Source organism: Ceratotherium simum, chromosome 20, assembly GCF_057802395.1.
Source record: "Ceratotherium simum simum isolate JZ-2026a chromosome 20, ASM5780239v1, whole genome shotgun sequence".
In the NCBI taxonomy this organism is placed as follows: domain Eukaryota; kingdom Metazoa; phylum Chordata; class Mammalia; order Perissodactyla; family Rhinocerotidae; genus Ceratotherium; species Ceratotherium simum.
This window is the reverse complement of record NC_141919.1, coordinates 41,452,658-41,469,663: the sequence shown is the minus strand read 5'-3', so window position 1 is coordinate 41,469,663 and position 17,006 is coordinate 41,452,658.

Here is a 17,006-nt window from a genome sequence, read left to right as displayed (position 1 = left end):
AGCTCCGTGCAGCTATAAAAAAGAATGAAGAAGATCTCTATGAACTCACCTGAAGCAATTTCCCAAAGGTACTATGAGGTGACTAACAGTAGAATGCATAAGAGCATATGTCATAGGCTACCTTTTATGTAACAAAAGACGGGAAAGTAAGAAATCACGCATATACCTACATATCTTTACAAAAAAAAAAAACAAGAAAGGAGAAACCTGAAAACAATGAAGTTGCTTACCTACAAGGGGTGAAGGGAACAGGATGGAAGGGATATGCAAGACAGTGCCATTTCCCTGAGAATTTCTATTTTTATAGTTTTGACATGAAATCAAATTAATATTCTACATGCTCAAAGAATAAACCTAAATCAAAAAAGGATAAGAAAGGGGGAAAAAACTAAAACTGAGAGCAAACTGAAACTAATGAACCCAATGTTATTTCAACAGAAAAACATTACAGGGATGGGAGGGAAATGAAAGAACTGCTCTCAGTAACTGATGACCACAGTATTTGACTCGCAGCCTCGGGCCAGGCATAGAGCAGGGGTGGAGAAAGCAATACATCCTGAACTCTTTTTACTAGGTTTGTTTTTAGTAGTATGGGCAAAGAAATTCTGAAATTATTTTATATCTGTTATAGGATTTAGCAAATGAAGAAATGTATTGAAGTCGTTGGAAGCCACGGGTTTCTCACTGTGGAAGAAAGGACACACTAATGTGGAAGAGGGAAGGCAAAGTCCCTGTGAGGATGGGTGTGGATTGGTAGTATCAGCATGGACTCAAGATTTCTAATATGTAAATTTGTATATGCACATATATGTGTACATATATATGTATTTATGTATGTGTGTATACATATACATGTAGCATAGATATATATATATGGGTACACAGGTGTATATATATATTTATACCTATAGATATACACATACATATATGTATGTATGCATATATGTCTATCTACCTGCATATATGTCTAAGTTCTGTTCACAGAAAGGCTTAAAGGCAAAGCTATCATAGTAGCAATGAACACCCCTAATGCCCAGATCTTAGTCTCTAATACCATTCCCCACTAAAGGGAACCAGGAATCCGAGTTTCCTTGATACTAGACTTCACTCAACAGCTCAAACTAAAACTTTTTAATTAATTTTAAAAAAAGAATACAGTCATGAGCCTCATAACGTTTCAGTCCACAACAGATCGTATGTACAACAGTGGTCCCATAAGATTACTACAATATAGCCTAGGTGTGTAGTAGGCTATATCATCTGGATTTGTGTAAGTCACTCTATGATGTTGGCACAGCAATGAAATCGCCTAACAATGCATTTCTCAGAACGTATCCCCATCATTTAGCAACACATAGGTAGTTATTACTAATGATCAAAGATCTTTAAATGCTCTCCATGTTTTTTGAAAGGTATATAAGAATCTTAAACATTCAATATTTTTAAATCAAATCAAATTCCTAGAGGACTTTGGTAAATAACTTGTTAAAATCTTTGAAGAACCCTATTTTATAATTCAAAACAGAAATAAGTTGTTGATGTGAGTTTACTGAGTTTTGGGATAACAAAAATGTCAACATGCTTAGAGACATACTACTCTGTCTATACCTATGTCACCACAGAAACTATTTAGGAAATTAACTTGTAAATAGAGTAGTCTTAATGTGGAAAACACATCTATCTTTTGCTTCAACAGACTTTTCCCAGATTAGGTAGAAGTTATTCGGGAAGATCTCTGATCTGTGAGTTAAATCAAAAGTTTGTCATTAATGCTTTTTCTGACCTCCTTGAGAATAACTAAGGCAACTTTTTTTTTTTAAATCCAAGAAAGTTGACCATATAAGGAGGCTCGAGTTGTATATCTTCTGTCCACCCCAGATGACCTCTTCTTTTGCAGCCTATCTCACTTGATTCAATTTTTTGGCACCAACTTACAGTTTCTTTGCCCACAATAGTTAGCAGCCTTAGTAGACAAGTAGATTTTGAAGAGTGGCTTATCATAGCGGAAAAGAAGTATATGGTCTTAGCATGCTCTTCTTGTAATGAGGTACGGCCATGGGTTCCTTCCTGGGACCTAGGTTCAGATGGTATCAGGAAGGAGCCCTGAGAACCCTCACTAACCCAACAGCAAATGACTCACTCTGCTTCCCATTGATAAGGTCAATGAAGAAAGGAGTGGCTAAAACGCCAAGAGGGGAGAAACCTCTCATTGAGAGCCAAGGCACCATCCTAGGCAGTTAAACCTAAACTCAACCGAGGGTCTGACTATAGTCAGCCCGCCAAGGGATCAGCAAGTATGGGTGTCCTGAAAACGCAAAACAGGAAAGAGACCTGGATGTTATTCAGGTCTACTAGTTCATTCTTCGGAGATCAAAGGTGAGGTTAAACGAATTGCTCAAGACAAAACAGTGGCACACCTGAGGCTGAAACCCTAATCTTTGGTCAGATTCTAGAATTGTCTCTGGAACAGATTTTGTGTGATGCTGATTTTTCTATGTCAGTTGCTTTAATCAGCTAATGGATATAATGCACACAAGTTATTAAATGTATATTAAGAAACTGTTGAAGTAAAATTCCCTATTTGTGAAAATCATTACAGGTGAAAACAGATGCCAGTGATGTGTTGTAAAGAAAATGAAAAAACTTTTAAAGCATAGCATGTTAGCACTGAAAGAATACTTGAGGGGTTATCTGTTTCAGTGATTTTACGAGGGGTTTTTGTTGTTGGGTTTTTTATGGTTTTGTGTTTTGAGGGGCAAAGGGGGAAGAGAAGTGTTTCGGTGTTTTGTTTTGTTTTTTGTTTGTTTAGGTTGTTTTAAACAACGCCCCCTGAGGCTCCTCTTCATTCCTAGAGACCCAATCACAGTTTGAAAACCCATCTATTTCAGCCTTCTTGTTTTATTTAAAGGGAATTGAAGGCCGGATACCACGATCTTTCAGAAAGAAGCAAAGACGTTACTTAATGAAGTAATGAAATGAAAATACTGTCTCAATCCACTCTTACCGTGCTGCAAAAGGAGGCAGAGGGGAGGGAGAGAAAGGCGAGGAAGTCGGGGGCGGGCGGGGGGTGGGGGTCCATTCCCGTGCCACTTGCCCGGAGCCCTGTCGTGCGTTCAACCCCGCACCGAGGCCGGCGAGCCTCCCGAGGCCGAGCTTCCCGGAAACAAGCAGCCACAGAGCACTAGGGACGTGCCACCCCGTGGAACTCTGCGGCCTCCAGGAGACAGGGAGGTGACCTGAAGGCCCGAGATCCGCTCCGTGGCTCTGGTGGGAGAAGGAGAGCAGCAAGGTGAGGGCTCAATCACGGAGCAAGCGTCAGTAGAGTGAATGCAATACTGCAGGGGGTTGCAAAAGCAAAGGAAGATCTGGTCCCTATGGGGTTGGAGTTTACAGTCGAGTTAGGGGTGTGTGTGTATGTCTCTGTGTGTGTGTGTGTGTGTGTGTGTGTGTGTCTCAATGCTAGAAAAGAATCTCTAGAAGCAAATTCTTAGGAGAATGTTGTTGACATGTTCCAGAACTGGTTGGTATATATTGAAATCCTGCTCGATTGATAGGACAGTGCAATCTTCAAAGGTTTTTGCAACAGGTGTCTGTACATTACTAGGGCTTGAGAAATACCAGCCCCGCTGCGTCACAATTGTTTTGGAAGAATGATGAATTAAAATGCCTTGGATCCCAATGTTAATCCTGACATTGGGGACCATGAGAAGCTAACCTGATGCTCTGACTTAAGAAGTGACCGTGTCTGAGTTCTTTAAGTCACATGAAAGAATCATAAACCGGAAGAGTCTCTAAAGAACCCATCAGGCCCAACGCCCTTTTTTTCAATAAGTTAAATATTTAAACCAGTCACAACAGACATTTATTTATCTTACAGTTAATATTTTCCAGGTATATTTATGACTCATTAATTGTGTAGTTTATTCGGCAAATTTTTACTGACTACCATGTTCAAGGTAATGTAGGAGATATGAAAGAGGGTCCTCTAACAGCCTGTGGGGAAAGATAATGTGTAGCCAGCCCATTTACTGGTAAATCAATGCACCATTATGTGCCTAAGAGAAAATAAAAGTTTAGTATGTGATAAAGTTACTAATAAAAAAATCAGTAAAAAAGGAAAAGTTATTCCCTATAGGACATGGAAATGAAATGATTGGAAAAAATCCTGTCAGTGCCTCCTATCACACTATACTCCTAAAATTAATTCAGAAGGAATGAAATAAGTATTTTTAGAAATCATAAATCAACATATATATTTATTTATTTTTCAAATATATATTTATTACCTTAGAATGGGAAGGACTTTCTAAGTAAAATTTTTTAAAGAAATAACAATAAAAAACACTGATAGGCTTGACTGTAAAAATGTAAAACTTCTTTAGGAAAAAACAAATGAAATCATTTAGCAACATAAGATACACAAAAGGTTTATATCTTTACTATAGACCAAGTTTTTACAAATCAATAAGATGAGCCCTGAAATAAAAAGTTGGTCAAATATCATGAAAGGCAAAGAATTACAATTATAGATATAAATATTTGAAAAAGAATTTTCAAAAATATTGAAAAATAGTTCATTCTCACAAAAAGTTAAAGAACTGAGATGCAATATTTCATACATCAATTTATCAAAAAGTTACATGTTAATATTCTATACTAATGAAGCTGAATCAAAACAAGCACTCATTTTCTGGAAATTGGATTGGAAAACAATTTCTGAGGGATAATTGAGAGACAGATACTAAAAATCTTACAAGTATTCATACTCTTGAACACAGTAATTCCATTTTAGGGAATTATGCTATGGAGTAGTCATAGATTAACATAAAGTTTTATTAAAATGATTATTACTGTCCAATGACTTAGGAAACACACAAAATAAAATGTAAATTTCAAAAAGTGGATTACAAAGAAATCCTAAGTTTGTACATATTATACACACTTGTATGTATCAGTCACACGTATCCACACAGAAGGCTGCAGGAAATATTTCCATATGTTGACATCACCGGGTCCTGGAATTACAATTGATTTTCCAAGATTTTTATAAAGAACATGAATTACTTTCATAATGAGAAAAATAAAATATTATAAAATGGAAAACAATACAAAAGAACAAAAATAAAAAATTATCCAACATTCTCAAGAAACCAAATAAAATTCTATAGAAATTAAAAATCAAGAGCTGTTAAATTTACTTTCTAAAATATTATGCAATTTAAAACTAAGGATTTTTGCAACTTAATCTCAGAGACAGTAATTGTTTTTACTATAATAGATCAAAAGACTATCAAAATCATCATCATCATCATACTATCATTAGCATAAATGTTTCTTCAAATAAGTATATTTTATGATTTACTTCTCACATCATTTTTGCTTTCCTGCCCCAGCCTCTCCAACCACAACCCCAGCGAACTCAACATGGGTGTCTGATACTCCCAAGGCCTCACAGTTGTGGTATCTCATCTACGAACTCTAAAAATGTGATTCGTGAAACAATGTCATTTTGACAAAGATTTATAAAATAAATGCTGATAATATGTATTTCCTGGGGTGTTTTTACCATCACCTCCGCCAGAAGGAAAGGATGTGGGCTTCATTTACAGTTATGGGGACAGTAAAGCACCTTTAGAATTCAGTGCATTTCGAAAGTATGACTTCCCTCACACCCGCTTGGTGCAGATATTGCTTCTTGGTAATGAGGAAAATGAGTAAAACTTAAACCTGAAGCTCAAACCAAAAGTTGCATTTGAGTCAATAATTTCTAACTTTACCATAACGAAATCTCACACCGGAAAAGTTGACCAGATTAAAAAACTTTTAATCTAATTTTCACTTCTTTTACCCCAGTTTGCATTCAAACGTTGTGTAGCTTAAAACAAATTTCTTTTCAACTACTCAGCTAATCCATGAAATGCATTCTCCTTGTGACCTAACTACTCTGTTCAATTCAACAAACATTTGCTAGGCATTCATTATGTTCAAAATACTGGAAATACATATGGGTCCTAATAAGCATAGCTAACAGTTAATTGAGTGCTTACTCCGTGCTGGGCACAATTGTCATGCATTATTTTATTTAATCCTCACAGTATGAGGTAGAGAGGCTATTATTTTCACCTGCTAAACTGAAAATTCCCTCTAAGTTTACAAAACCCTAGAGATACAAGTTTAGATGTATTCTAAAGTGTTATCAAAAAAAGAGTCACATTTTTTAAACTCACAAATGACATGTGAAACATAAATAGGCAAATATGTAATCTTAGAGGCAAATGTGCAGAAGACCATCTTCCACTTACTCACAGTTTGAATTCATGAATGGTCCTTTGCCATTGATGTGCTACTATAGGTGCTTCATTATTTAGCATTTTTCCGGGAGTTGGAAAGGTTCAAGGGTAGAGGAGAAAGGAGAGAACAAGAGAATTCAAAGTGTTTCAGCTGCTAGATGCTCTGATGAGATGTTTAAGGTGTAATTAGAAGTGACTGGTTCAACCAAGATTTTGAATTCACCATAATCTCCAAGATCCAGACTTCCATACCAAACTTGGAGAGTGGAGTATAAAGCACTTACCTTTTTTATCCACCTATAAAAGCTAGGGGCTTTTTGTATATTATCCCATTTAGTAATCACAGCTATGTGACATAGTAGATGTTCATATTTCTATTTCATAGATAAGGAAACCAAGATCGCAGAGATAAATCAATGTATTCAAGATATCAAGGTTGTGATGTCTTGAGGGATGGTGGCAGAGAAATCTCAAGGAAAAATTGAGTTTTGATGTTAGATAGACAAGGGTTCAAATTAGAGCTCTGATATACTCCTGTAACCTTGGACCAGTGCCTTAACCTCTCTGAACTTCTGTTTCCTTAACTATAAAATGGACGTAATAATACCTATTACATAGACTTGCTGTCATAATTAACTAAGGTAACTTATGTACAGTAGATTCTCAATAAACAGTAGTTCTAATTCCTACTCTCTGTGATTAATGAAATAAGGGAAAATCCAGGTCTGTCTCAATTGAAAGAAGAACCTCCCTCAAACGGCAATCACTATACCCTAGAGGCAAAATGTAGAGAATGACAGAAAAGAGAATGAAATTTATATGAGGAAAGGATAAAGGTATGGGCAGAACAAGGAGGGCCAGAGAGAGCTGTTTATATTGAATGATGCCATATCAGGGATTCTTTGGTTTTAAACAACATTTTTAGAGGAATTTATTGGAAAGATATGGGATGAAGTAGCTCACAAAATCAAAGGAAACTTAAATAACTAAGCTTCTTGCAGGGCAGGGAAGGAAGCACTCATCATTAAGGCAGTTTGGATCATCTCTTCAGGACATGGCCATGGGAATGAAGCCTCCAACCATTTTCCTTCCTTAAGACACTCACTAAGATTCAAGATCTGGGAGAGAGTGTCAGTTAGCCTGCCACGGGTCACATACTTGCCCCTGGTTAAAGGAGTCCAGTCACCTTGAATAACAGTCTGGTACACCTCAAATGACAGGTCATAATCGGGAAGGCATGATTCACCAGGGAAAATTGGGGTCTTGTCAGAGAAGAAGTAAGGAAGGCTGAGCAGGGAAAAACAACAGGGTCCACAACAAAGTATATGTGGGTGGTGTGAGAAAAGATACATGCGAAACCAGTTCTGTGCAAACCTCTTTTACACCATTGATCAAAATGTTTTACATGTGTTCCTTGTGTAAACTCCTTGACATTTTGTGAACTCCTTGAGGGCAGGGGACTGCTTTGTATCTTTGTCCTCAGTAGATGTCACATAGGGGGCTCTCAGCAAATCTTAGACTCAGAAAGCTTCCATTTCACCACACAAGAGTGTCGCAATGGAACCATTATTGGTTAGGTCCCATAAACAAAGGAAGAAGATTTCATTTACACAAATCTTGCATATAGATGAGTAAAATTCAGGATTAGATGATGAATCAAATTAGTTAAATGTTCAGTTTTCAGTCTCTAGAATTTGTAAGTAATGTAGGTGAGAGAGAAAAATATCTTAAAAATCTAGTAAACAACAGTAACAATCTTTATTGTGTACTTTGATATGCACAACAATACATTTATTTCTGGCTAGTTAGTTTTAAAAGAAAGTCAAAATCTCATTAAAAAAAACAAATGAGATGCAGACAGAAAGATGCTGGCCCTGTACATTCATCTTTGACAGGGTAATGACCTAATTTATCCACCACCACACCCCAACAGCCTGCAATTCTGAGTTGCTGTCTCACAGGAGCATGTGTGTATATTGATTTACCCATACCTCTTGCCAAGTGCCCTTAGTGAGTAAGGATATATTTCAGAGGGTTAGAGATATCGTCTAAAACCTTGGGATGTAGTCTACAAACCTGGGCATTAAAACCAAATGGCTCACGTGAGAATCAAACTCATGTTTATTGGTATTGGACACTAGAAATTGATAATAAATGACTTGCCCTTGGTGATATTTGTTCTTTTAAAACCTGATCTGAATGAGTTTTATAAGTACCACGCACTAACTGATTGCACCACGGAGCTCCTAAATGAGTTTTAGAGTTAGAATTTAAATGAAAATTTATGGAAGAGTATTGAAAATTGTTATGATTATTTTTATTTCAAATAATCACAAAATGACCTTTAAATTTCATGTAATTAAATAATGAGTCAATTTTTCTAAGAAACTAGAATTTTTTCCTTGTCAATCTTAGATGATATGTAATGAGCTTGGGACTGTATATATGTTTCTCTGTTGGTTGGTGTATTTATCATCATGGCTCCAAAATGTACAGGGAAAAACTTTTAAAACTACAAAGTAGGAAGGAAACTCTCCCTTTTCTATTATCAAACAAAATTGTTAACAACCTTCCAGAACACAATCCAATATCCTTTTTCATCTTCTTTAAACATGGTCATTGGGATTTTGTAAATATTGCCTCCTAAGAAGAAAAGATTGTTAATCAGAAATGAAGGCACTCATTTTTTTTTAAGGTGGAAAATTTCAGTTAATTAATAAAACAGCAATTAGTAGGTTTTTACAATGTCAATAATGAAGCTTATAGGGATTAGCCCTTATCACTAAGTTGTCAATAAAAGGATTGTGTGAGAATAGGACAAAAAAGCAAGTGTTCAAATAATGTTACTTATCACCTTGGATTTCCAGAGAGCTATAAAACACTCTTGCTACCTTATGCCTTACCTTCCAAGTGTGAAGCAGACAAGGAGAGTGGCTCTCTTTCTTATTGATTGCAGGCCTAAAGCAAAAATAGTCAATTGATTTTCCTGGGCTAACAAAGTCACCTTTAAACTAAAGGTAACATCATAAATTCTTTACTATTTGCTATGGTTAATTTTGTGTCAACTTGGCTAGACTATGGTGCCCCATTGTTTGGCCAAACACCAGTCTAGATGTTGCTGTGAAGTTATTTTTTAGATGTGATTGACATTTAATCAGTAGACTGAGTAAAGCAGGTGACCCTCCATAATGTGGGTGGGCTTCATCCCATCTGAAAACTCTGACTAATACACTGTCTTAGAGTTTCCCAAGTTTTCATGAATGGAAAGGAAGTGACTTCCTTGTTTAAATTTAAAATAGTTCAAGTAGATGATTTTTCCTGATTTCATATTTTATAAATCTATAAATAGCACATATTTTCTCTCACTTCCTTGTTTAAAACCCACAATTGGCTTCCCAACTCCCAAAATCCCTAGCGGGGCCTACAAGGCCCCATGTGATCTGCCCGAGATAGAAGCTTCATCTAACAAGATTACTAGCACCAGGCATTTGCACAAATCACTTCCTGCTGCTGGGTATGAACAATCAGTGGAACAAAGGATGCCTCAGACTGTGCCCTTGAGAACCCAGAATCAAAACAGCTGGGCATAGATGCTCTTAATAGTTTCATAGAGTATGAGTGGATTGTCCTATCCCTTGCTAGGTATTTCTGTCCAGACAACTGGGGCCTGCCCTCAGAATCTGATTACCTTCTACTCTGAGAACTGCTGGCTGCCTAATGAGGAGTCTTTTCTCATTGGTGCTCGTTTCTCCAAACTCCATTTCCATAACTCAATCTATTTCAAGAATACTACGTTCCCATAGGTGTGTTGCAACACTACTGTCATGTTTTCCTAGGGTACACACTCTGATCACTTTGATGGAATTTGAGCACCCTGGTGCCTCTGAATAAATACAAGAGACATCTTGGTCTCCTTAGCAGCACATTTAAAAAATTCTCTCTTAGGTCACTACCACAGAGGGTACATTACATCTACTTTGGATCTATTTTTATTTTCTTTAGTTTAAGTGAGAAATGTTTTCTGACACAGTCCCTATAATCTGAGAGTAATGTTCCTATTTGGGATTAGTGGTCCCTCTGCACTGATCAGGTTGTCCTGTTCCTGAATCATATGGCCATGTGGTTGGTCCCTGTCTCTGAGTCATTCAGCACTCTCTCCCAAACCTGTCTAATGATCCCCTGTTGTCAACATAGTTGGAAGAACTTAGGTTATCCCATTCCCACCCCTCACCAAGCAGAGTGCAGTGTTTACCTTTTGAGAGATATACTAATAACATGTCCCACAACAGAAGCAAAAATCTGTAGAAATTTCCCGACAGAAGACTAGTCATAAAAGGGATGCCTGGAAAGCCGCAGCTTCACCCAAGTCCATCAGGGTGGCCGAACCATCACATCTCAGGGCCGCAACACACACACACACACACACACGCACACACACAAACACACGATGACAACCATCACCACACCATCATAACAACAAGGAAAGGGGATAAACTTCACATAATCCTAATCAATTATAATCACTGGAGAAAAGCTTGACCTAATGAAGCAAAACCTAGACTGCATGGCTGTGAGTATTAAATGTATCACCAGAAGGAAGAAGGTCTGTATAGGCCCTAGAAAAAGAGAAGCAAAAAGCAAGAAGTGGTCAGTGTATCTCACATGTTATCCAAGGGGGAAGTGCCTTGAACCTTGAGCTTGGAAATTCCATTCCTCTGGCTGGATAATAAAGATAATAGCTTTCACTTATAGAGTTCCTACTCTGTGCCAGGCAAATTCTAAGCACTCTGCATTTACTAACTCATTTAATATGCACAGCAGCCTATAATTAGGTACCATTATTATCCTCATTTTCATATAAGGAAGCTGAGGCCCAAAAAGTTTAATTATGTCACTTGCTCAAAGCCAGGAGTGGAGCTGGACCAGAATCTGGTCCATACATTGCGCTGGAAACAACTCTCTGAATCCAGCCTTCTGATCCCCATTTTACAGAGGTAGGAACTAGGCCTCAGGGAGGTCCCTACAGAATCAAGTACTTTCTTAGGGATCACTGAGAACTTGTCAAAAGCAAAGCCAGTGTGTTGGTTCCCTTTCATTCATCTTGAAACTAAGCAACAAACAAATTTAGTATGTTAAACAGGCCTTGGCAAGAAGACAGAATCTTGAGATTGTGGTCCATCTGTTTATCTGATATGGATCAATGGACCAGTTGATAAAACACACACACACACACACACACACACACACACACACACACAGAGGAAAGAAAGAAAAACAGGAAATTCAGTTCGGCTGTCTTCGGAACTGGTCAAACTGAGTTAAGCGTGACTCAATTTAAGAGAACACATTCTACTGATTTTGTGAGTCAACAGAGAGTAAATGAAAAAGACGCCCCAAAGTCTACAGAACTGAGCACATTTCAAATCTCTCCAATTGTTTGGTGAGCACCATAAAAACTCATTTAGACGTAGGAGAGAAGGTCCAAAGTCACAATAGAAGTCAAAGCTGGAGCCAAGATCAGCATCCATGAATCTCTCCTAGTACAATGACTTATCCAGAGACTTCTCCTTTAAATAAATTTACGTATTCTTTCAATGATAAAAATAATGTATTTTATAGAAGGGTCTATGGAAAATAAAGATAAAAATTACAGGACTGTAAAACTCACTACCCTATGGCAATCATGTTATTCTCTGAGGCTGAGACAGTATTTTACAATGCATGTATTTTAGATAACATTTGGATCACACTATCTACACATTTCTGTGTCTATTTCACTTAATATTTTATCTGGAATATTTTTCTATGCTATTAAACATTCTTTGAAATTTAAAGGGTGCACAGTATCTATAGCATAGTTGTACCACAGGATATCTTCTACTGTTGGACATTTATGTTGTTACCAGCTTGCACCATTATAAACCAATGAGATAGAGGTAGCAAGAGCATTGACATGTTACTCTGAAAATTGATAAATAAGGGAAAGAATCAAGTATGTATCATGCCTTTCCAGCATGACCTGTTTTAGGGTAACCCAATTGTTGGGGAGGGAAAGTTTTTCTTTATAGAAAATCTCCAATTAATTCATGCAAAAGGATGGGTAGAACTAGAAAAATACCAATTTGTAAATCATAATGAAATAATGGATCTAGGTAACCCGCATTAACGAATGTTATAACTAACAATTATGTAAAAAGTCAGGAGGGAACTTGATGAAAGAGGGCTCACCGGAACGTGCAAATCAATCTTAGCATCACTAAAAGTGGGGCAACCAGAAATTACATGCATTCTGGTGTGAACAGGAAGCACAAAGCACCACACATATAGTATTCTTGCCAAAAAATAAAAATAGAAATGACCCTGACTGTACTCAAGCCTCACTCTAAGTACTAGTTTACAGGAAATAAGAAGATAGGGAAAAAAAAAATGAATGAAACCATGAAGCAGGCATTAGCTAAATCTAGAATGTAGGACATCTACAGGACAAATGATGGTGTTTATTTATCAAATAAGTAACAGGAGAAAGAGGAAGGAGGGACTGCTATACCTTAGAAGAAATTTAAGAAACACAACATCAACATATGCAAGGTACAGACCTCTTTTGGATTCTAATGTGAACACAACAATTATAAAAAGACATTCTTGAGACAATGAAGAAATTTGAATATAAATCCATTCAATTCTCTTAGACTTAATAATGGCCTTTGAATACTTTTTTAAAGCTTTTATCATACAGAAGTATTTATGAATAAAATAATAAGATGTCTTGAATTTGCTTTAAAATAGTCCGAGAGAGAGAGAGAGAGAGAAGAAACAGATGAAACAACAAGACTGGAAAAATATTAATAATTGCTAAAGCTGGGTAATGGGTACATAAAGATTTATTGTAATATTCTCTCTACTTTTATATTGGTGTAAAACTTTCCATAATAAAAAGCTTTCCTAAAATACTGAAATAAAAATCTTTGTGTGTGTGTGTATATATACATATCTTTGTTTGAAATTTTACTAAAACCACAGAGCATATTCCTAGAAAGAAAATTATGAGGTCAAAAGGCATGAATTTCTTTGAGGTACTTAAAAAAATTTTTAAGTGTTTTCTGGAAAGTTTGCACATTTTACAACCCCACCAATGTGTATGTGTCCATCTCACCAAACTATCACCAAAATTAAGTATATATTTTGAAACAGTCATTCTATTTTGATAGAGAAATGGTATCTTGTTTTGATTAATGGTTTCCTTAAAAAATATGTTAAAATCTTTTAATTAAAGTTAATCACATATTTCTTCTTCACTGAATTATCTAGTTCTATCTTTTATCCATTTTTTATTGCAGGCTTAGTGACTTTTGTCTTTGATTTGTAAGGGCTTTTTATATATTAAAAATAACAGCCCTTCTTAATCTGTTGCCAAATATTTTCCCATTTATTGTTTGGTTTTTGTTTATTTTAGGAATATTCAGAAGTAAATTTTTATGTAACCAAATCTATAGTCATTTGTCTGTGCTTTCTTTCATTGCCTTTATGCTTAAAAAATCCTGTCCTCTCCTAAAATGAGGTAAATATTCATATTCTTATCATTTCTTTAATGATTTTTTACTTTTACATTTTTAATCCATCTGGACTATACCTTGATGTATGGCTTACAGTGTCAATTGGGATCTTACTTTATTTTCCAAATAGTAAGCCAATCATTTTTTTCTTTTTCAGTTTTAAAAAGACACATAATAAATCTCTCCACGTACTCTCGTATGTTTCTGAACTTCTTGATAACGTGGCTCCCTCTTACTGTTGAATTTTGTGCCTGCAGCGTATTATTATGATTTTGTACCTGGTGAATAGAGATAGATATGTTAAACAAACTAGGATAGGAAATCGCAAAAACAAGAAGAAAGCAAGAGATTACTATAGCATGGACAAGAGATTCGTTTCAGTGTATACTATCACCTACATCACCCAATATTTTGCCAGCGTCTATACAAAAGCTGTGTGCTCTAGAGGAGAAAGTAAAGACTCTGGAGTTGTACAAAGAGTCAGAATCTAGTTTTATTTATTAACTGGCTGAGTGTTCTTGGACAAGGCACTTAACTCCTCTGATCCTGTCTCTTCTACTGCAAAATGAAGATAATAATATCTAAACCATGGGTTTCTTGTAAGGTTCAAATTAGGTGAGAGGTAGCTGAGAAATTCTGAGAAGTAAGATATAAAACTGTATTTTTATTTTTAAACAGAAATATTGATAATTCCCAGGATACTGTGAAAAAAAAAGTAACAATAAATGCATTGGGAAGACGCTGGAGATGTTTGCCATGTCTTTTTCAGTAATTTCTACAGTGAGGATGCCCACTATTAGGACAATTGGGCATTATTAACCTGCCAGCTATGCTGAAGGGATTTAAAAAACACACAAAAGACCTTGTTTAGCTTTGGGGAGCTCTGCATCATTACAGGAACTCAAAATTTTGCAATTAACTTCAGTTGTATGTGGTCAATTTGACTGATGCATGGGATAGACTAAAATCTAACTTCATTACTTAGTGCCTTTTGGCAACTCCAAACTTGGCTTCTCCTGTGTAATGAGGAATTGTGAGTAGAAGAGAAAAAAATCCCCACCAGAGTTGTAAACAAATAGGTCAGATATTGTGTTTGGAGTCCTCCTTAAAAACACTTTCAACAAGGAAGCTTTGTATAAACTCTCGTCTCTTCTCTGGTATCAGAAGCTGTGATCTGTGTCTTTAAAAAGATGGACGGGGCACACACCAGCGCAGCAAGGAAGAATGACACACAGCTGGGTCTTGGGGAAGCAGCCAAGCTTCCAGCAGAATTTGGAGTATTTGCCCTCCCTCCTCCTGCTTTAACAACTTTGCAGCTACCTACAGCTGAGCACCTTGCTCTCATCATCAATCCTCAATTTTACCCGTGCCGGCTTCTCTTCTGCCCAACCAGGCGCTGACTCCCAGCTGGCTTCCCAAACTCTGCGCTGTCCTCACTTGCTGTGCCTGGCTTCCTCCCTTATGTCAACAAGTCCCAGCATGTGGGACATGAGTGGGAGCAAACTTTCAATAAATATACTTGATGAGTAGTACTGAATTTCGAATGAGTAGCAGAAACAGTGCTACTAAAAAGGTGAAAGATGCCAGTCTCACAATGGAATAATGCAGCCACAGCCATTAAATTATATGAAGGCTGAATCCTGGTGGAACGTAGGTTTCCTGACTGCTCACATTTGCATTTCTCTCAGATCAAAGAGAAGAGGTTTAAGTAAAAAGAACATGTGCCAAAATAAAGCAAGTATAAATAACTTCTCAGCCTGGTTGGCTTCTTTCACTTTTAGTAGTGAAATCACCAGAGGGATTTATTAGTCTTAACATGAGAGCAATTAAAAGGAGAAAAGAACAGTATAAAGGCTATATATATTTAGGTGTGAACTGTCATGGTAATCTGTATACCATGGTATACTTAAATTTAGTTCATTCAAGGTAGTCCCTGTTGATCTAACTAGATTCATACTTATATGCGGAAGATTGAGTTGAATGTAAACAAAATAGTCGTGTGTATCCTACTTTAAAACCATGAACACAAACCAGAGCCCCATAATGACTACAGTCCAAATTAATACAGCCATGTGCTTTCTTCTTATACTTGTCTTGAAATTAAAAGTGCTTCTTAATTATATTTTCTTCTAATCTCTCCAACTCCTCTTAAATGCCTACTGTGTGAGAAGCACAGCCAGGCGTTTGCCCATATATTTTCTCATTTAACCATATAAAACGCTGGGAAGTTGGCATTATCATTTTGAATTCACCAAAGAACACAAAGCTGAGAGAGATCAGGCAGTTACAATGAGCAGAACTGAAGCTTTAACTTAGATCTTCTGATGCTAAGACCTTTCCACAGCTTGGCTTTCCTTTCCTCAATTTCTTGCTAAGTTCAGTTAGTAATTGTGGATGTAAAGTATTACCACCATTAATAATAATTACAACAAACACATAAAGAGCAAGTATCATTATACTATATATTTTAAAATAAAGATGTTGTTTTCCCTCATGTTTAAAATTGGATCATGGATTTTCAAGGAGAAAGAAGACTCAGAATCCGCTGATTCTTACCACCATGTCATAGCAGAGTAAAGGCAAGAAGCCTGGACTCGGAAGATAATCAGACATTCCCGAGAACAAAAGCTGACTCCGCCTTTATTGACTCTGTCTTTCTCTAGGTAAGTCATTTCACCTCTCAGAACCTCAGTTTCCTCATCTATAAAATGGAAAAAATAATTTCTCCCACAGAGTGTCGACTTAAGGATTAAATCAAATAGCATCTAAATTACCCTAGTACGTGTCCCAAAAATCGTAGCTGGTATGGTAAACTTCCAATCTTTTAGGAGCAAGTTCACTGATTTGCAGAATAAAGATGGATCAAGTTAAAAACATACATTTACACACATAACACTATATTATATGTGTGTGTGTAAATTAGGAGAATATACATGATATTTTAAAAATATCATGATAATTGTTGCCTTTGGGATCAAACATGAATTTGATGTACAACCCCAACTCCAACAGTGGCAGCTTTATCTGCTCAGCCTCCTCCAGCTCCTTCCCTCCCTTCAATCTTGTTATCCTCACCCCATCAGTCTCTCTCATCCAATCCTGGCCAAGATTTGGTCTCTTCTTCTTTTATAATAACTGCTGCCTAATCTCCCCATTTAAGCAG